The following is a 21923-nucleotide window of genomic DNA, read 5'->3' on the forward strand; positions in this document are numbered from 1 at the left end:
CGAGTTGTGTTAAGATTAAAAGATTTATAGGATATATTAATTAATTAATTAATTAATATATTAATTTATGATGTAGTATATTATATTTCTAATTTTTAAAAAATGTAATTTCGGCAGCTTTGTATTTTCAATAATATAGAACTCACAAGCGGATAATTTCATTATTGAATATGTACATTTACAGAATCATCAATCGCGCTTATATAATCGTAACGATCGTTCAATATTTAATTAAAAATATAATTCCGAGTTATTATATTTGTATGTAATTTCGAAAACTAAATACAGGAAGATAAAAGGTAATTTTATAATTATACGAAATAACAACAATAGCGTGCAATTTCTACTTTCTAATTAAAAGCTGAAATCTTGATACTAATGTTTTATCGTCGTTATCTACGTCAAGCTTAATGACGTAACACACATGATTCCACTAATTAAAATACAAGTATCAGATATCACATATTAAAAAATGCAAATTCTTAATAACTTTGCATCGCTCATCTGCATCGAACATAAATAGCGTTGTATACCTCTCGTATACCTTTACGTCGTATACTTTGGTCTCGAGGTCTCGATAAACACTTGCAACTTTTTACGTTCGCTTTTCGCTCTACTGTCTTCTGATTGTCAATACGGATCAACCGAAGAGATCGAACAAAAAGATCGACTAGCATAATTGCGTAATATCCTCAATAGCGTACCGTTATGCGCACCAGTGATGATCATATATACGTTCGAATGTATTAATCCCGAAAAAGGTGCGTCCTTCCGGTGCTAACTATTCACAGGAATAATCTCTTTTCGAAGTTAATCGTTTGAGTCGCAAGCAGCGCGATCGCGCTGTTTAGATTTTGTGTCGAAAAGACCCAGTACATTTGAACGCTACGGACAAGTGACTGTATTTTGTACTTCACTCTTATCTTCTTAGTAATGTTTATTGAATAAAACTTGAAATATTTATAAACTAATAGTACGCATATATAGTAATATAGATGTATGTCATAAAAATAACAAATATGACGAGCGCTATCACGATGTTTGAGATTTTTCGATCTTTTTTTTCAAAGACCCTTACGAGTCAAACGGTTAACACTTTTCCGACCGCTAGCGGTTCAACAGCATACGCACGCCCAACCGGCAGCTCAGGCACAGATTCTCCCTGGCGCCGGTCCTGTTTCGGTTTAGACTCTCCAATACCATTCTTTTCGATCATCGCGAAAGGTAAGCTTTTCAAATTGGTGTAAAACTGTAGGAGCTTACAAAGTAACGTAATTGACGCAACTGAGCAAGGTACCTTAGTACTAAATAATAAATTACACCTCAAATAATGAGAAAGATTGTTGGCGACAAAAAGCCGATTAATGGGCTATCGGTCGGTAAGCGTCGGCGACAAAAAACCGATTAATCGGTTATCGGTTTGTGAAGTGTTAACACTTTGACTGCCACACGGAAATCATATGTTTCGCTCAGGACGCCACGAGAGTATTTTTATTATTCAAAGCATATAATGGCAAAATAATAATAAATTGATGATGTAAGACAACATTCTTCCCCAATGGACCGTTTATTTTATTGGTGGTCACGGGTGACCACCGTGGCGCCTTGGTAACAGCTGATAGCAACATATTATAACAAGGCATCGTTTATTTCAACAAACCATTCGTATTCGTTATTTCGTCGTAAGCAAAACGTCCGGAATATATTGTTGAAACGTGTAGAAGATATTCGTAAACAGTATTTGCTCATTCTATATATAATAGTAAGGTATGTTCACACTTCTAACTTCGATTATATAACTATAAAGCAGCGTTTACGATTATTTTCTAAGGTGTGTTTATAATAATATTCGTAGATTACCCCTCAAAGATACGGATGCAAACACAGTGCACCGTTAGATGCAATATTTGTTCTCATTTTTTGTTATTGATGTCCTAATAAAAATGTTTAATCGTTCAATGGGGCACTTTTTATTTTAAAGTATCTTCTATTTATTTTATTTATTTTATTATATTCAAAATACCCTAACTGACAATTTTCATTCAATTTTTACAATTGTAAGAAGTTCAAGCGCTCCGGTCACCAATGACTACCGTGGCGTCACAGGACAAACCGTGGCCGGTCCTATGTGACAGTCAAACTGTTAAGAAGAGAAATCTATTCTAAAAGGATCAAGAAAAATTGTGTAAGCCGTCAACGATTAAAGAATCTTTACAAATATACATCCTAAATAATCAATACAAATACCAACAAATCACAAAAATTCGACTACCTTCTACTCCATTCACGGAGCTCGTAATCTCGCACCAAATTCTCCAGCAAAAAGAGAAAGAAAAAAAAGAAAAAGGGAAAACCAACAACTAGATCGATCACAGAAAGCCATTATTCCGTCGAAAGGTGTAATGATTCTTCGACGTTTGATCTTTCGGCGGCAATTACTCCGTCTCTGCCTTTCCCCTTTCATTCCGCTATCGGAAGAAACGGAACGAAAAAGAAAATGGGAAGGGTGGAAAAAGCAAAAGGAGAAACAGACGAGAGGAAAAATAGGTGAAAAGGGAAGGAAAGGCAGGTCGCTGAGAGTGAGTTACAGAGCATAACGCTGGCCAGAATGACGGCTCGTATAGCGGCGAGTCCCCTCGTAATAACGGTTCGCCGTTTTACAGCTGGTCGACTCCTTTATTCGAGGATCCACGTGGATGGATGGAGGATACGGGAGCCATTGCACGACAGAATTTCCACGGCAGAGGAGGACGACATTCCGTCCTGCAATTTGCTCAGTGTAGCCACTGCCAGGCCGTTTTATCGCCCGGGTAAACTTGTCAGACTAAGGGACGAAGCACGCCCGGTGTCGCCAATGGAAGATCATGCTTCCCAAAGTCAATCTCTAGCGTCAAAGTATGCCGCAAGTGATGCCATGCGCCGTGGATTGATTAACAGTGGAAATCGTCGCTGGGTTTCCTTTTTTACATTGCTGGCCATAAGAATTAGCCAATTTGGAGGTTTTCTTGTTGCACATTTTTGGGGAAATTCTAACAAATCCAACTTGATTTAATATTTTGCGTTGTGAGGTATTAGGTTGTTGGTGAAATCATCGACAGGTTGTCTTTTGCATTTTGCCGGCTATAAGAATTAGGACATCTTTTTGATACATTTTTTTTTTTTTTTGGAAAATTCTATCAAATTCGATTATATTTAATATCTTACATCGCACGGTTGTAAAGGTTGCTTGAACACAAATTTAGTATTTTATTAAATTATACGTTCATTGCTTCTTTCAATGACTTTGTTCCAACTATCGGATATCTTCACGAATATATCTGTTCCCAAAAATTTGTCGCCTATTTCGAGAAGGAATTCTTTCGAGTTGTTGATGTAGATTTAATTTTGCTTGAGAAACTTGTAGAAAAATCATGCGATTACGTAAATATTCGAATTACGATTGCATATTTTTAGTCGCTTACCCTTTGTCGATACGAAATATTGTAATTAACAAGGAAATCGAATCGCAACCGAATTCGACTGAAATTATTTTGTATAAATATATGTCGTTTTAAGGAAATTACATACGGTTGAAGATTTATTTCCAACTAATTCTTTCTTCTAATTTTTCTTATTTTCTCTGATCTGACCGATTTCGGAGAACAGAAGAACGAGGGAAAGAGAATGATTCTCTCGTGTCTTGGCTGTTGTAATTTCATTCCGAACCACCATACTCCGCTAGGATTTTTCCGTTTCCTCGTGCCGTGATATTTTCTCTTTCGTGCTTTGTCTTTTTTCCCCGAGTTTAGGATCCTTTGAGAGGGACAGAGAGAACGAAAGGGAACGAAAGCTCTCAGCGGGCGAGAGAGAGTAAAATGAATTACAATTATTTTGGAACGAAAACGGGTTACGCTCGGCTGCCACGATAAAAGGGCAAAAATATATTTTTCGCTTCTTTTTTCCAGCCTCTGCAGGGCCCTTGTAACACACGAAAAGAAACGTTCTCTATATTTCTGAGCCGTTCTCGCGACTTTCATTTTATTCCTCTCTTTCCATCCTACCGTGGTGGTGTGCCTTTGAGCGTGTGCTTCTGCTTCGAAGAAAATAATCCGAGGGACGTCTGCAAAAAATAATTTTCCGCGCGGCTGCCGCGCAACTGCACGCGCAGCATTGTTCCTCGGGATTTAATTTCTGTCCAAAGAAACGACGTGAAAATGTTTCCTTTCCCCCTACGACTATCTCTTTGCTGGATATATAGCCAGAAAAATTCTTCGCACGATCGTTGATACCATCTCACGAGGAATTTCAGTCGATCGAATAGCTTCTGACCATTGTTTTTCTTTTTGTTTTCGCTTTTGCAAAGGATGGTCGCGGTCGTTTTACCAGCAACAGCGTTGGTTAAGTCGAGGAGCAATTATTAGACCGCGGATGTTTGTTTGTTTAAATTGCAAGAACGTACAGGAATAGAATGACGCGTTTAAATATAAGATACGTACTTTTTACGAACATAACCAGAGAAATGTAACCTGGTTGTACTAGTATCAACGATATTATAACAAACACGTTATTCCATGTCCGTATGTCTGCGTATTACCTACATCTGTATAAATGTACAGTACATACCTTTTATGTATCGTAGTACTCTAATAGAGTAGGTATTTCCACATACATATTGTTCATTCGTTAAAAAAATGTCAGCTCTTCGTTATCTATCATTCGAGAAAATTATATCTTCAACCATTTTTATAAAGTGCTTTATAAACCTTTTTACGGTTCAAGTATATTTATCTAACATACCCTAATTTTAAAGATTGAAAAAATATTCCAAAGCTATCAAACACCCAGCCAGTGTTAATATATTTTCTCCATATTCTGCTTAAGCGAAAGGGTTAGAAAACAGGAACGAGATCGTGCAGATTGCCTTGATGCTCACGTTACGCTTCCACCGGTTTACCATACGTAACAAAATATGTATTTCGAAGCGAGGACGAGCAGAGGCTGCGCAGAGTTATTTGTGAAATCTGTCTCTCTCCCTCTCTCCCTCCCTCTCACCTTCTCTCCCTTTCTATAGTCAGCGAACGCATAATTAGAACGAACTGTGGGCAGAAACTCGATGTAATTGTTGCTCCCTCGATGTCATCACCATATTAATCTCACTGATTACTGAAAGCTGGCATTAGATCTTTAACCGATCGATACGTTCGTTCGTGCAACGAGCCTGTTTTTCTTGCGTTTGAACGTTACGTACGTTGTTTTCCCGCCGTTGAACAGATCGGCAACCACGGTTAATACCGTGGAATTAGTATGCGCAAGTTCTTGTACACGAAACGTGCCTCACGTTTAGTCAGCGTTTCGCATGTCCTTTTTCAAATTCGCGATAAATAACGAAAGATTGGCGATTATCTCTTTCGTGTCGGCGATATCAAATAACAGACGATGACCGATTACAGGTCGATATTTTCGATCGATTTACACGTGTCTGTAGATAATATATCTTCAGCAGTGGTCTGAAGAAGTAAACTGGAATATTCGCGAAACATCAGAACAAAGCGCATCGTAATATTAATGAAAATACGATGGAAATCCAAAGAGCCGTATTAGTATGGTGTATATAAAAATCATTCTAGCGTGGGATTTTTATTCGACCTGAAATTTGTATTCTAAAAGTGTTCGAATCCCAGAGGCACGAACAGTATAGCGAAGAAACTTTCAATGACACCAATAGCAATGAAAAAGTGAAGAACTTTTTGCCGGTCCTTATTACTCGCAACTTTTTTTCTATTTTGTACGTGAGCTTCGTTAGCCACCAGAATTCTGACACTCTTTCGGACTGTTTTTGTGCATTTCTCGTTGAACAGGGACAAAAACTCTCCCAGAATCGTACATTTCTTTTTACGTATAATTATACGACGAATAGGATTCGTCATCGTTGCGAGGAGCCAATCACGTTAGTTTAACTATACAGTAACATACCATTAAAAAAACTGGCCTCTGCTTTTTCTGTTAGATAAGATACGCGATAAAATCTTCAGGTCTAAGAAGAATCTGGTTTCCTGAAAAAGATATAGATTACGACGTTTAACCAAGAATCCATAAACGCGTAGAAGAAATTCTGCAATTTGATTTCTTCGTTGTCGACTATCACACGTCACGATGACAGTATACTATCACTAGGTAGCGTGGAATTTTCAGGAAATCCAAGACCCAGATATCTGGTTACCCGAACAGAACGCGTTCGACTTGTTCGGAATACCTGGTGACCCAATAGCGCAACGCGTGAAGTTTCTCTCTGGTCGTATCGAAGACGTCCGTTAATCGATTCCCACTCAATTAAACCTCGAGAGATAATATCTCGCGCCTGGATACGCGGAATCCGATTTAATTACGATCGGCGCGGTGTAACGATTATCCGCTAGCCATTCGCATTGTTCATCCTGACGTTTGGTACAAGCGTTACACAGGTTTAGTACACTGATTGGAGTCGTTTTAGGGAAAGAATCGCGCCTCGTTGTGTCTCGTCACGCGGGGACGAACAAGCGGAAGTCGCTGTGAACGCAGCATAAGGGCACTGGGACGCAGGAAGTGAATAGAAATGTCTGACGACGCACATTCCAATTTCCAACGAGATACTACCGTTTCCTTTTACTTTCCTCTCTACTTTTTCATCCATCGTCTTCTTTAGTTTCTTTTTTTTTTTTAATTAACGCGCCAGGGCTTTACATACGCAAAGCGTAGGCGCTATTGACGCACCCGTTGCGTCACATTATTATATTGATGTCGTTATTACATTTTTGGTTTTCTACTTTGTGACGACGTGGTTTGTAGAGATAGAAGAATTGCGAATAAATGAAATTTACAGGAAAAATCATGAGAAGTATAATTTTCGTTGACGGCCTTATTTCAAGAAATATTTCAACTACGATTAAAAACGAACGTGTATTTCAATAGAAAATGACTGAAAGTCGGGAGAAGCTACTAGACTCGAAGATATAGTTAGCGAATTTTCGCAAAAATCACATCGTCGGCTCGTTGTTAAAATTCATTCATATCTATAGCCATTGATAAAACGCATTCATGGAAACTCGTTCCACCCAGGAACAAATTCCTTGAAAAGTTGCTTCCATTCAGGTGATAACCTTGTCTTTTTGCCTACGATTTCGCGCGCAAGATTCGTCTGTTTTAATCAAATTATATATTATCAAATTATTAAGCCCCATTCACATATCCATTGATGAAACGCGATCTCGAAAGTTTCATTCTCACCATTCTGAAACTTTTATCTCATTGCCAGCTATACAAAAATTTCCTACACAAACGAAACTATTTTCAGATTAGAATACCGGAAAGATATTGCGAAACTTTGTTTGATTAATACATTAGCTCGTTATTAGAATTCGTTCAGATATCCATGGCCATTCACGAAACGGCCGGACAATTTATGTTTATAAACGATGCCACCGTTCATTGTTGGCCGATTGTTCCCGGGGGATGATTAATCGGTTTCGTTGGAGCAAGTGCGCCGGTGTCTCCGTTTTAAAAAGAGATTTATTAGCGGCGTGACATAAACGGCGATTATGACTTCCATACGTACTCGTCGATTAATCACCGGCGTTGCTTGGTGCCTCGCTTAAGAACGCGCTACGCGAATTAACACCGATTGCGAAAGTCGATGCCGTGCGTGCAATCGATGCCTGTATGCCTGTGATTAGCCGCGGGATTTATACGGTATATTTATCAACGATAACGCAATCCACTCGATTCTTTGACTATCCTGTTCTCGGACCCAGCCATACCAACGTAGAGAAATATCAACGTTAGGCGGTGAATGATATATCCGTGGGTATGAATTGGATGTTTGAGAGCGAAGGGTAGTTACGAGTTTCGTTCACAAGACCTCGTTTCATTGAACAATCTCTACTCCGTTTTATAATCGAGCTATATTCGTTACAAGCTATACGCAATTTACGTTTAAATATCGCATGATGAGAAATAATGATGTGTTGCGCGTTTAGGTGGATCGAATTACGAGACGAGATGATCGCGATGGAGAGGTAAAAATGAAACTGTGGGTAGACGTTCTGTGTCGAAATGAAAAAGGCGATGTGCCGTGGTGGTACCTGCACGTGCGAAGAATTAATTTTGAATCGATATGGAGAAGTTCGTATGCGAAAGGAACGATGCTGGAGTTCTTAGAAATATCGTTGACAAATATATCATGGTTTTCGAAATTGTATAAATATGCGCGAGTGGTTACCATCATCAAAATCACTTTTATTCGCGGTAAACTTCGACCATTACATTTTTCATCAAATTCAGGTTTACCTGTTTTTACAGTTTGTTCAGACACATTGGGAAACTCGTATAGATATAAATTTCTTTCAAACAATAACGTATTTTATTGTAGTAGCCGCTAAAAAAAATTGTAAAAACGTGGTCAAAGTTGTGGTTTATTTACTGATTGAAAATACATCTGCTCTGTAAGAATGCTTTCCATGATCATACAACTCCATAATTTGATTCCATGTCGCTCCTGTAATGTAATTGCAGATATCCTCGTACAACACGATGAATATTTTGTTTAAAAAAAGAAGAATCAACGTATTATATTGGACAAAAAGATTGAAGACGCTACAGCATACTTTTACTTTTCTGAATAAGGACGAACGCGAACAAGGATCATTTCTGTTACGAGCCCTTTATTTGAAAACATCATGTGCGTCTGTAGTGGCTTGGTAGCGGCAAAAAATGTGGACGAGAAGATTTTTCTGGGATCAGGCCGATCCATTCAGGCGATGTTTGAATTAAACGCGGCTCTTTGATTTTAATGATGCCGTGCGCGTGATACGAACGCATCACGTGTCCCTCGCCGTTCGAATCGGCTGAAAATTATCCGTGCGTTCGCCAATAACACGGCGTATTACCATAAATGCTGTCTGTCGGTGTAATTTTCAATTTTGTCCGGCCTTCTTGTACCCTTCTAACCGCATGTCTCCTTCCTTCTCGTGCACCGAGTATCGCGCTCGGTTTTTACACGCGTTTTCCACGTGATTTCTTGCCGTCCTTTCTGCAGGCCGTGGATTACCAAAGAAAGAAGAAGATTCCCCCGGACGAGAGAAGAAACTAACGACTTATTCTCTGGAAGACAGAGACCTGTGATCGACGTTTTCCGTGCTGATGCTCGAGTTATCATGGCCGTGATCGAAACAGTACCGACAATCGTGGGAGAAAGAATTTCGTTTGTTGTGTAATTAGCGTGAACGCAACTGCAAGGTATTGCCAGTATCGATAAGATCGGCTCGTTGTTCTCATTGGACCGCGAAAAACATAGCAATTCTTTGTTGTCACGTTTGCTTTCCACGTGGATGATGGTCTTAAGATGCTTGGTGTTCGAGCGAGGTTCACGTTTGACGGTCTAAGAACGAGGAAGAATCGTCGGAGATCATTGGATCTTAACGACTTTTTTTATACGAGTGTAACAGATGTATTCAGCGTAACAAGAAAGTTATTAGGCAGGAATTTCGTGTTAAAAAGTATTTTCTTTGGTTTCAAAGATATTGTTTCATGTGAATGTTACGATGTTATATTTACGAAGAAATAAAATATTCAATACGAAATTGCTATGATAACAAGGACAGGAAACAATTAGGGGATGTCTTGATTTTTTGGATAAGAAATTCGTGGATCGTATCGATTTAGAAGGAAGTTTATCATTTTTTAATTACAGTTTATCGTGCGATTCTTTTCCCCGTTAATCTCTCAAGCGATCAATTGCTTTAGACGATGCCACATTTTAAGATATTGTAAAGCGTAAGCGTACAATAATGCATTGTCATGTAGGCGATAGAAATTATTATTATTTCCTCATCGTCGCAAATTTGCTGCTAAAATGCATTGCGAGAATCGACAACACCGTACGCAACATAAGAAATAAAAAGGAAGATGAAAATTTTTGAAATTTTTGTTCATTTGAAATAATCACTATTTAATTAATTAATTAAATTAACAAAATTAATTAATTAAATAATAAAATTTCTGTCGAAATTATCGGAAATGTGTTAAGCCGTTTGAATATTTCACCGAAAATTTTTTGTTTCCTCCTAACCAACTACGATGAAACGAGGTTCGTGATAAAAAATTCAACATAGCTTAGTGTAGAATTATCGTTGAATATTAAACAAGGGCAACAAGGAACTGATTCTAGAAATATGTAATCGTGGTCGATTACATTCTTGGAGACTGGTTAACAGATTGCATCTTCGGACCGTCTGGAATCTTACGGTTGCGTTGTTATGTACTGGAAAGACGTTTTACATGAAGACGATTACATAGGCGATGCCACACGGGTTGGTTCACCTTGAGAGTTGTGTTACGACGAGTGGTGGATTTCTATCTTGTGGTTAGTCAAACCTTCGTTTACGTGTTTTGTTACGTAGACTTGTCGTCGTAAGAATAAAACAACGGAGATATAGAAAGAAAAATCTTAATTTTCTGAAAAATTCTAGCCACTTTACATTCGATCCTTAAGTGTTAAAAATTACATATCAGAAAAGCATAGAAGAATATTACTCTGAATACAGTGAAATATCTTATAAATTACATGCCACAAAATTGTAGAAGAACAATTATATTTTTTTTTGCACTCTCTTTGTTTAGAGGTAAGTAATTGTTGCAATATAATAAACTACTTTATCTCGTTAATTATATAACAATTTCTAAAGTATATTAGCACGATGATGACTCTGAATGTAAAAGGAATTAATTTATTTAATTTATTTTAATTTACTTGTGGTTTTGTATATCTTGATAGCAACGTATATCATATAGTGTGTTAATCATTTGCTATAATCGAAAAAAGTGTGGATATATTGTCAAATAGCAACGCTATGCACTTTGGTGAAGAATTTTTAAATTATTCTATAAAACCAGAAATATATGACTCATTTTTCCCCTATTCTGTCATATGAAATACACGCGAATAATAGCCATAACAAAAATCTACAACATAACTGACATAAAATATAATCAATGAAATTATAACAAAGACGAACGATACGATATAATAAAGTCTTACAGATTAAAGCTTCACAGATTAGAGAACTTTTCGCCGAGATACTGTCTTTGTTAGCTCGTAATTTCGTTAGCGACTTCCAACGAGACCGGCGAATACGAAGCCGGCCGATTACTCCATCGAAGTCATGCTTAGCCGTTATGGTGCGCATTATGCCGTGGAAAAAGTGTGCAACAGTATTTGCATGGCATTTGCATACGATTTGCATATAATCTTTAATGAACGAGAGATCTGCGCTTTCTCTCTAATAACGTGGAATATAGCCGCGTATTTTTGCTATGCACTTGTCGAAACGCGATACGACTACGCCTCTCTCGTGATTAATCGATCTTCCGTTCGTTCTGGGACAAGGATTTTTGTTTCGTTGGGAAAACGACGTCACGGAAACGAAAAAGAAAGAAAAAGAAAAAACTGAAACGAACGATGAATAAGAAACGTGACACGTTCGATTGAACGTGATGTATCATTGGTAGAGGAATGTCTCGGAAGTCATCGGTGCTGAATGTTTATCAAGAGTTTTAAAAGATTGATGTAGCTCGAGTGTATGCGTCACTTGTCAATTTATACGTTGCTTCTGCGTCGTTTAAGAATTAATTCTCGATTTCTTCCGAGGTTTTCTTTGTCAGGGACTGCTCATGAGTACGAATAGTATGATTAAACGAAGAGCTGTGACATTGCCTCGATACAAATTCCACTAGTAAAATATTGGTTGGTTCGATAAGCCGATGTTGCAGATTTTATCCGAGACTGAAGTTACTTTCATTTGTCATTTACCGTAGGAAATAAAGACATCAATTACATTAAGAATACCAGGCACTAAATCAAAACGTTCGATCTATCTAAATTCTATATTTGTCACTATAATTCGTTCTTGCAAAAGCATATCCATATATTTCCTTCTATTTGTCGTTATCATTCTCCATCGAAAAGTAATAAAACTTCAGGTTCGAGTTAAAACAACTTCATTATCTTAATAAACGAAGCGACCCAACAGAACGCTTTCTCTGAAAGAATTCCAGCCCCTTTTTTGAAAGAGGCAACTCTTTGAGCGAAACATTCTTTCGGCATCTATATCGGCGTTCTGTGCTTTCCAAAAGCGCGTGGCTAACACAAATACACCTCAGTGGTTGCGTACGATAATCGACGATGACAAAGTCCCAAAATCTCATACTAAAACGACTCAATTGCGAATGAATAAAACATGCGAATATATAACGCTTTCTCTGGTGAAATTCCATCCTACGTGAGGAATTTTTCGAGCTAAAGATTCTTTCGGCACCTATATCGCCGCCATTCTGCGCTTTCCAGAAGCGTGTGACTAACGCAAATGGACCGTGGCAGTCGAGTATGATAATTAATTAGAAAGGCAGAGACCGGCGATCGGCGATCTCTTTCAAGCTTAATATAACTGGTTCTCTGTCTCGCCACGGGTCCAGCGCCTCTGTTCATCCTCCTCCACGAAGGAAGTCTTCTTTTTCGTGGCCGCTCCTCCGAACGACCTTGCGATCTGCACCGCTGATGGCTCGGCTGAAATATCGGCGTGCCGTGGATCCGGATCACATTCCCGCGAAACGATTTCGTAAGAATGTATCCGTCGGACGGTTGTACCTGGCCAATTGTCCAGGTATTCGCAGAATTAAATCGTTTCGAAGCGTTCGCGGTGTGTCGCGGAAACACTAGGGTGGCGCGCGTACATCGATATCCGCTTGGAGCTGTGTGTGTATGCCTCTTTGGCGGAAAGTAATTTTCGCCGAGACGATACGGGCGGAATGAAAGCGGCGGGAAACGACGGGAACAGCAACCGGGATTTCAGTCGTTGCCGGGAAAAGCGTCGTTCGCCGGAAGCCAGGCAATCGAGATAACGACGAAATAATAATAAAGTAACGCGCTTGCGAGGTCGCGAGAATAACGATAGAGAGCGAGAGAGAAGGAGAGGGATTTGGCGGGAGCAGAATCCGGGCCAGGTTCGCTCTTTGCCCCGCTATATACAAGTCGAGTGGTTGGTTGGTTCGCTTGCTGCTGGTTTCAGCCCGATAATCGATCCTCTCCATTCGGTCGTACGTTGGCAACAAGAACACCGTGTGCGCGCTTACGTTGAGCGCTTGAAAAGTATTAAGAATGAAACTTCGTTCACACCGTCTGGTCGGCGTTGAAATCAATAATGCCCAGGTTGAACTGGGTTAATACCATGGTACGCTGGTTGGTCAGGAATTTCGTTCCGTTCTACGCGTTTGTGCCCTTCGTTTGTCTTTCTTCGTTCTTCCACCTTGCCGATCCGTCGTTATCTCTCTTTCACTTTGGTCTGGCTCTTTCTTTTCCATCACCTTGGACCTTTTCGTTCTCTTGCTTCTTTCCATCCTTTCGTTCACTGACTGCTAGGCATATGACGGATTCTCGAACAACGCAAAGGTCTCGGTCGACTAGTCGCGTAGTTGAAATACCACGTGTAATTCTTGATGTTGTGATGATCGTAGCAGAGCAACTTGCTATTGACTGGGGACTCTGTTTCGTATGCTGTACGCGACGTCGTTGTGTTTCTGTAATAAAATAAAGTATTTTATGTAACGATATCACGATAACTAACGTATGCTGCAGAATATGTAAGTATCCGCTCTCCTCCTTTTTTATTGGCGACTTAAGACATTTGTTTTTTCGTTCTCTCTCAAGTTAATCCGCATAATGCTTCCGCTCTGACGTCTCTCTTTTTTCGCCTTCCTCCGTTCTTCCCCCTTTTTTTTCTCTACTCCAGCTAGCTGGAACGTACGAGCGTATAACGCGGTCGCGCCATTAAACCTAAGTGGCTTACAGCCTTAAAGTTGTAATAAAAACTGGTCGGAATTACACATCGGTCGTCAGTGGACTTTGGCTGACCCTTAACCTCGTCAACTCTGGTTTAGCCTAAAAATATTTGCCGTTCTATTGCCACGTTATCGCCAGGCATCCCACAAACATCCTTTTCGCTGCCACGAGCGATCGGACTAATGTTATTAGCAAAATTTTACAAGCCACGAGATACAAATCGCCAATACTAATGAAAGCTCTTCCGTTGTGGCAAGAAATCTGATATTAAGAGAAATTGAATTTTACGAATGAACTTTGAAAGAGCTGCAGTCGTTCGAGTATTCGAAATTACAAAATTCGTAAAGGAGAAATCGTAGTTTGTCAATTTGTTAACACTTTGACTGCCACGCCGAAATCAGATGCTTCGCTCAGGACGCCACGGAAGTATTTTTATTATTCCAAGTATATAATCGCAAAATAATAATAAATTGATGATGTAAGACAACATTCTTCTCCAATGGACCGTTCATCTTATTGGTGGTCACAGGTGACCATCGTGGCGCCTTGGTAACAGCTGATAGCAACATATTATAACAAGGCTTCGTTTATTTCAACAAACCATTCGCATTCGTTATTTCGTCGTAAGCAAAACGTCCAGAATATATTGTTGAAACGTGTAAAAGATATTAGTAAACAGTATTTGCTTATTCTATATATAACAGTTAGGTGGAGAGACAAACGTGACATTTTTATGATTTCGAGGAAACATTCGGCTGAAAGAATTCCGCAAAAAGAATTATGTTTGTGATAAACCAATGGTAGTGGTAGATTACAACAGAGGAAAAAGTGTGCTGTATGTTTATCAAATCAAATGATAACATATTCTACACCACATAGGAGAACCCTCAAGTGGTATGCAAAATTAGCTTTAGAGTTATTGTTAAATACATCAATTTCAAACGCGATGATACTCTATAAACAAGCAACAAAAACAGAAATCAAGGTATCAGCTTTTAGAATGCCAGTTGTAATACACCTTATACAACGACATTCACTACAGCCGTCAATTATACTTATTCGACAAAGATTACGACATGGAATGCAGAAGAAAGAAGGGCAAGCGTACCTGGCACTAAAATTTTGCAGAGAGTGCCATAAAAAAATGTTAAACAGTCAGGATAAAAAATTGCTAAGAATCGAAACAAAAAAGTGACTATCTATTGTTCAGATTGTATTGATGTGCCACATTTATGTTTAAAGTGTTTTAACACAGTGCGCCGTTAGATGCAAGATTTGTCCTCATTTTTTTTTTTTTTTTTTTTTATTGATGTTTTAACAAAAATGTTTAATTTTTTAATGGGGCATTTTTTATTTCAAAGTATCTTCTACTTATCGGTTATATTCAAAATGTCCTAATTTCAATTTTCATACAATTTTTACAATCGTAAGAAGTTCAAGCGCTCCGGTCATCAATGACCACCGTGACAGTCGTGGTGTTAATATCATTAATTGACAAAGTATTGCGGTTGGCGAAAGGTAAACAGCTTCTTCTTTCTTACCTTTTACAGTGGTTACGAAGATATAAGAAAATTCACAGTATTTCGAAGCCATCAATAGCTTTTCCGCGTTCGTTGGATCATTTCCACCTTATTTGATTTTTATTTTATTCATAGAAACTGTTATAGCTGTCGCTTGTAACAACATAAATCACCTTAAAAAAAAAAAAAAAAAAAAAAAAAAAAAAAAAAAAAAAAAAAAAAAAAAAAAAAAAAAAAAAAAAAAAAACTATAAAAAAGGATCATTTATCTCGTTTTCGGAGGAATTGGGAGATCTAAATTTCGATCAGATTTTTAGGCCGACTGGTGCACCCATAGCCCATGTAATTTCATTTGGATTCCGATTTAAATGGACGGTGACACGCGTCGAGATAACCGGTAGCTGTTCGCCGCGTTGAAATTTATTTAAAAGATGGTCGGAAGGGTTGTCGATGGGAATCAACAAGGGGAGAGCGAAGCGCGCACATGAAAGAGACAGAGAGGACGACGATTATCCGATATACGTGTCCAGTAACGATACGTCAAACACGATTTCCGGACATTTTTATAAGAACGATCGGTTCGACACGAATGGTTCGTCCGCATTAAACGTCGAATGAAGTTCGTGCCGGTGGATGGGACGCGTTCGCGGGTGAATCGAGCGTTGATTGTGGCGGCGCGTCGATTGTCGAACCGTAGTGTATACTCGGCCGGTCGATAGACGCCGGTTCCGTGGCTCTGCGCGTACCTTCGCTTTGTTTGCCCGTAACAACCATAATTATCTTGCCACGACGTTATCTCGTATGAATCATACTAACCTGACGTAATGTACTTGTTGTTATTTGACGTTGCCATGCATTCAGGAGCCCTCTCCATGGATGCATCGTCCCAGACGCGCGAATTGACTCTAATTCGCAGATAAGACGAGTCGCCTCTCTTGACTTCGTAAGCCGCTTGTTAGAGGATTTAACCGACCTTGGTTAAGTCGTAGAAATACTTTTTCAGCGCAGTAAATCTTTGTTCAAATTTATGATCCTCCGTGGCTGGGATTTCTATCGCTCGATTCGGATCTTGTTAGTTTAATATTTAAAAATGTCCGAAGCAATTTACTTAATTCAGCATTTCGCCTTGTGAATTTTTTTCGCAAGATTTCTCGGTTATAGGTTTTCGCTTTAATTTGCAAACGGTTGGGTTTGTTATTATCGATATTCCACGAGGTCCGTTCTATCGAGGTCAGTTTGATTATTATTCTCATTTGTATCATTTTCTTAATATCACGCTCTTTTTTAATTTGATAATATTTCCGAAGCAATTACTTTTTCTTTTCTTTCCTTTCGTAAAATATAATTAATTAATACGATCGTAAAATACATATGATACGACTAATTAAAACGATCAAGGTTTATCCTTCTCACCATTGCTTTGATAAGTTATGTTTCTTACGAAGAAGTTTCGTCCGTGGTTTGACGTGTATATAAAAGTTAAATCAATAAATCCGATGATATGTTATCTTTATATTATTTTGTATTATACGGCGAGTTTATTCCGAACTTTGAATCTTTTAAGGTACGAATATCTTGGAAATTACGTACGCGTATTCCAATACATGGAAAGAACAGATGCTATAAGAACAGGTATAAGAGAATTAGTTGCATTGATTCTGGCATGTTCCACGTATCTACATAATGAAATTGAGATGAAAAGTTGAAGCTAATCAGCTTGTCTACAGAGAAACTCAATTATAGCTGTTACATTTCTATTTAAAATTCATGGCCAGATAAATGCAAAGTTTTCTAGACGTCTGGTATCATATGAGAAGTCATCGTGGAAGGTCGTCTCGCGATGGAATAAACGACATTGAATTAGACGATATCGCGTGATTTCACGACGCAAATAGGTTGCGTGGCAACTAGTAGATTTATCTCGAAGAGCCGCGTAAACGCGACACAACGCGATGACACGCAACTTCGCCTGCTTTAATTCTAGTTTGTCGCTGCCTGGATGTGGAAGAAAATGCAGCCGAAGGGAAAAAAGGCTGTCTGAGCGGCGAGAGGCGAGCGTTTTTTCCCTTAGATAAATCCTTCAATTACGGGCTGGCGAGTCAGTAAATATAGCTGCTGCAATGTCGGAACAGCCTTCGAAAACTTCGTTTCGCTGTCAGAACGACGGCTTTAAGTGATTTATAATCAAAACTGGATTAGGTGGATGGAAAAGCCTTAACTTGCTCGAGCACTCGAGGCAAGTCGAGGCCCGTTGAACATGAAGCCTGCCAGTGATTTAAAAGTCTCTTAAAACGTATTAAATAAATGGCCGCTTGAAAAACGCGAACGTTGTTCGTGGGAATAATGTCTATTTATCCGTAGGCAGCTATTTATCATTTCGAAGCGAAGGATTCGCGCGAATGAAATCATTCTGCTTGCTCCTTGAATATCTTTACGTATTACGTACTTACTTCATCGATGTATTCCTTCATAATGTTTTTATTATCGATTTATTGTCACGTATAAATCTTTTTAATAAACGCAATGATTAACGTTCTATAGTTTTATGGAAAATCGAAGTAAACAACAGTTGTTGTACCGAGTCCGATTCTTTCGTTTCTCCATCTTTTTTTCTTATTAGATACATTTTCTGTCCACTTACCTTGTTTAACTAGTTTAACTTTGAAATAGTGAGATTTATTGTTATAACGGATCAAATTTGTATATGTAAAAATTGAAGAAGATTTAACAATATTATATTTTATTTTCATGTAAGAATCAGATTACTAGACTATACAAATACCTTTATGAAAATTCATATTTTCATGGACATAATTAACATATAATGTAAATTCTAAGAAATACCTAACTAATTCTTCCCTTTTCACTTTGTTTCAGGTAAGCACAGTAAAAGGAAATTTACATATATAAGACATCGACACGTACCAGGCATACTACAGGTTTTTATATTAAATATTCACGTTATTAACTTAAACCTTAAAAATTATTTATGCAAATTCGTATTTTCATGGATACTGTGAACCGAGGAAGTGGCGTCTAAACAGAGATCTGACAAAATATTACTATGATTTTATTACTTTACTTCGGATATTTTATACTTATGCATGTTATCGGGTTGCTAGAAATATTTGTAACATTTTTAAAATAATACTTTTACGTTTACATATTACAAGAATTTAATGCTGTAACAACGAAACGTAAAACTTCATAAAAAACGCTTCATCGGAAAATAAGGATGTGTGCAAATATTTCTCGTATCCACTTCGTACGTACCATAATCAAACTACCTGTACTTTGCCTTCTCTCATCCAACAACGGCGTTTCCAAAAGAAAGCAAAAAAAAAAAAAAGAAAAAAATATGAAAGAGTGAAGCTACACGAGTGGTGATAAATTTCCGAACGAAAACCGTCGCTGAGAATCGTCACGACGCATCATATCTGCGGTGATTTGTTACCCTGGGTGTCGTCTAGCTCCGGTGACACAACCCTGTTTCATTCTGATGGAAAACCGTTGTACGGAGTTTGCGTAGCGAGACGGAAAGTCGCGAGGTCGCGTGCCACTCGCGTGACATCCGCTTGATAACGATGCTTCGTGTATCCTCGATCTCGACGTTCCTCAACATCGTCGCCGTCGTCGTCGTTTTCGTCTTCGTCGTTGTTGACCGTCTGCACAGGGTAACCCGTCATTTTTTACCTCTTCTCGAGCGTTTTGTAAATAGTCGACGAAATGGCCCATTTTCCTAGCTGGTGCTCGCGTTCCTCGGGTATCATCCCGAGCGTACCGCCGATTCATCACAAACTGTCAAGCTGTCGCTGGAACCGGTGCATCCTAAATGCGACCGGACACTTTATTGCTCCTTTTGCTTACTGTTTCCCGATGGCCCGTTAACGGTGATTGATGCATTTTTAACGGGTCTCGTCTCATCGAATATTATGAACAGTTTACACGCGTTCCACTTTTCGATCCTTATCGCGCCAGATTGAAACGTATCATTGTCCGTTATCACTCGCGTTCCAGCGTTGATCGGGCAATTTTCTGTTTCGGTTATTGCAACGGCAGATTATACATTCGTTTCTGCCTGTACAGTCAGCGTTCCGTTTAACTCCGCCAACTCTCCACGAGAGCTTACACTTTCCAAATTTCATGCAGGCGCGTGCACAAGTACGCTCGTCCATCAGACAGTACACTTTCAGACAGCGAGATAAGACTGGAAGATTATTACGGACTTACTGAAATCTTCATGATCGTCGTTTTGCTCGGAATCGTGGTCTAAGATGAATCTACCTATATGTTCTGTGTTACAGTAAGAATTAAATTAGTAGAATAATTAATTAGTAGATACTAGGAATTCAAACTCTTCTTTACGATTGTTGTAATTATTTTCGACGTTTGTATCATTCAATTTTGTCATCATATCATATCATATCATTTCAATTTATAATTGCTATTCTTTGCTTTCGTGCATTCTGTAAACGATACCACGGATGAGATTCAAATTTTTGTTCGCTTCATCGAATCTCCTAACACGCATCGACGTTAAAATAGAAAAATCGACAAAAATGTGCTCGTTTCTCTCTTGTGACCTTCGCATAATTTTACCAAAGATCCTCCTGTTCTCGCAATTGACGTTTTAGAATCTAAAAGAAACCTGCCTATACACGTTTTATACAGAAATCTGGTTCAACTCCATCAACATCCATCCGCGTTATCGCTACGATAAATAAAGCAACAGATATTTGGTTTTGTTCCAGCCCGGTAGCCTTGAAACAGAATTTGCATTGCGATTTTTGTTAACTTTGCAAGATAAAGTAATAAATTCGTACAACGAGTAACAAGAAATAAGGGTAAAACGTAGAAATGGTGGAGTTCATCGAATTTAATGTCCCCTTTGGCCTCCGTGGAAAACGTAGGGGTAGATCCGCACGCAGGCATCTGGCCGCATTATTACCGACAGTAGCGCAATTATTTCGGCCCGACAATGTTCTTTGTTCGCGCGACGTGTTTGTGGGTCGTGCATTTTCGGCGATCCATTGGGTTTCGTCGCCTGTCCCGCTCTCCTACCAACCCAAAACCCCCTGCAACACCCTCGAAAACTAGGAAGGGTGTTTCGCTCCCCCTTTCCTCCGCAGAGTTTAAGCAGGACGTCGGTGAACAGTACGGGTCGGGTCGATCCTCTTGGCGAACCCCAAAGCTTGGACGTCCCTCGGGGCTTCGGCACACGATATAATACACGAGAAACTTAACAGGCATCGAGCTTACCGAGAGTCTTGTACAGCAACACACCCCTGCCTCATCTCTCCTAGTCGCCACGAGCCCCAGCGTACCACTTAGATTCCCTTTTGGTGTTACATACAGGGTGTCCTGTAACGTATGGCAATAATTTCCATGAAGAGTCGACCCGTTATTTGGGAACAATTAGAAAGTTTGTAGAAATATCGATCGAAAGTTTGGCATGTGTGTGCGTCTCGTGGAGTTTAAGAAATGAAAAAGAATGCCTGAGATTGCATTCAACGTGAAGGAAAGGTTTTCGAATTTGTTAAAGTAAGGTTATTTTAGAGAGAACTTGTTATTTGTGCGAAAATCAAGGAAATCATTAATAATATTGATTTTCAATTGATAATAGAATTAATAGAGAATCCAATACACGATACAAGCAGGAAAGTGATTTCAGAATTTTGGTCAATGGCGTATGCTTTGTTTCAGCTCGTTTATGAGGTATAATGAATTTTGCGTTATGTCGTCTGATATTTGATAACACTGGTGGTACTGATTTTCAATTAATAACACAATTAGTAGAAAATTTAATACGCGGTATAAACAGGAAGGTGATTTTGCCACTGTTGGTGTATCGTTTTATCTATCTCAGTTTGTTTATCAGTGTTTGTGTCGCGTTAGTTGATGTTTGATTATCTTCGTTAAATTGATCGTTGATTAAATTCCAAAAGAATTTTAATCCCAGCAGTGTTTCGCCAGAATCCGTTATAGAAGTGAAATCAATATCAAAGTATGATCTGAATAAGTGGTTTCAAATGATTTTAGCAACGTTTCATTAATATCCTTTACAGAAGAATAATTGATATTAATAAAATACGACCTTGCTGCAGAAAATATATTACATTAAATGAAATGAGACGATCCACAGTAATTTCTACTTTCATTGAATTTCATAGAATATACATATTACAGGACACCCTGTATATGCATGTATCCCGCACATGTTCGTTCTTCTCGCTCTATCCGGCGAGTTCACATTCTCCTTGGTTCGTTTCTACCCTTAAACTATAAGTTGGCTGGAGCGGGGCGCCAGGATCCCCTGGCGGCGCATTGCGCGTTTCTGCTTTCGAATTTCGATGTTCGAGCCCCATTTCAGCCCCGGGAACATCTGCTAGCGCGGTGATCGAGCCACGCCACGTTTCTCTAGGATCCACACCCTCTATTTTCCTTGTCTCCTCGTTTATCTATCTGTTTGGACGGCGTGTTTTAGCGAGACTCTTAATCGTAATAAAACGTCGCGGAGTAACGCGTACTAGAGGGGCGGTCGGTAGGTTTGGGATTTTC

At 39.0% G+C, this 21923-nt stretch overlaps 1 protein-coding gene and 1 long non-coding RNA gene across 4 annotated transcripts in view; one reads left to right on the forward strand and one right to left on the reverse strand.

The window, feature by feature from the left end:
• The window catches only part of LOC100649366 (plexin-A4), a 421249-nt gene that overhangs the window by 73573 nt on the left and 325753 nt on the right, over positions 1 to 21923 (forward strand). The gene's annotated exons all lie outside the window — the stretch shown is intronic.
• LOC125385314 lies at positions 11335 to 16260 on the reverse strand. Of its 2 annotated transcripts, none has more exons than XR_007224420.1 (2): positions 16182 to 16260; positions 11335 to 13584 (listed from the first exon to the last, which is right to left on the reverse strand). It is a non-coding gene; the product is annotated as an uncharacterized LOC125385314 (long non-coding RNA). The 2 variants fall into 2 exon arrangements; XR_007224417.1 differs by lacking the exon at positions 16182 to 16260 and adding an exon at positions 15388 to 15698.

Source organism: Bombus terrestris, chromosome 1 (genome assembly GCF_910591885.1).
Source record: "Bombus terrestris chromosome 1, iyBomTerr1.2, whole genome shotgun sequence".
Lineage (NCBI taxonomy): Eukaryota > Metazoa > Arthropoda > Insecta > Hymenoptera > Apidae > Bombus > Bombus terrestris.